The sequence below is a fragment of the Myotis lucifugus genome, unplaced genomic scaffold (assembly GCF_000147115.1).
Source record: "Myotis lucifugus unplaced genomic scaffold, Myoluc2.0 scaffold_169, whole genome shotgun sequence".
Lineage (NCBI taxonomy): Eukaryota > Metazoa > Chordata > Mammalia > Chiroptera > Vespertilionidae > Myotis > Myotis lucifugus.
The window spans coordinates 73,397-74,302 of NW_005871217.1; positions in this window are offsets into that span (position 1 = coordinate 73,397).

Sequence of the window (906 nt, forward strand, 5' to 3'; positions counted from 1 at the left end):
CGTCTTGTTCTCTGAAGTCAAATCCTCTCTTACCTGCCCTGCCACAACCCCTCCAACCCTTGCCCCTGCCATCTGTTCTGAAGACGAGTTTTGTTCCTACGCTGCCAGGTTCTTTTCTTTGAAAATACTTTGCCTTTACGTGTGGAGTTTAAAATAATCTTCATGCTTGGGCGACCTTCTGAGTTAGAATCTGCGGTAGAACATTTGAGGTAAGAGAAAGCTAAAGCCACAATAGAGGGAGAAGTTTATAGAGGAGCATCTACGGGTGCTAATACCACTAGTCCATAAGCACAGAGGAAAGGTCCATTAGGGGCCTGGGAAGGAGAAATTCTCTCTAACGTGTTGGCTACTGTGAAGTATCATTTGTTGTGGGTCTCCCCTTAGTTGGAGGTAGGCAGGGGAATGGAGTTAGAAAAATAGGGATGAAAATAACAGGACAGGCAGATTAGGAAGGGCCTTGTCAGTTTTGTACCAGAGTAAAGCCACACAGGGAAAAAATGACCCTGTAGATATGGCTACATAAAGTAAATTTATCCCTGCATCTGAAAGCCACAGACATAACTAAAAGGAAAACAACAACACACACACAACAACAACAAGGAAAAGAACTTGCACCATATATGACAGAATGGCGGTCTCTTTCTATACATACAACTGTTAAAGGAAATGCGCTGAGTATTTTCAAAACACAAACAGGTTCTGGTGTGAGTATGAAGGAACAAGAATTCTCACAGTATGTGGGTGGCAAGACAAATGGATCTGTGTTTCTTGCAGTGTGCACCAAGCCTGTTGCGTGTTTACGCCTTCAATCCAGAACTCTACTTCTGAAACTCTATTCTAAACAACCCGAGGCAGTTAAAATATGCATGCACCACAACATGCTTTTCACATTCCTGGGGGGTAGTC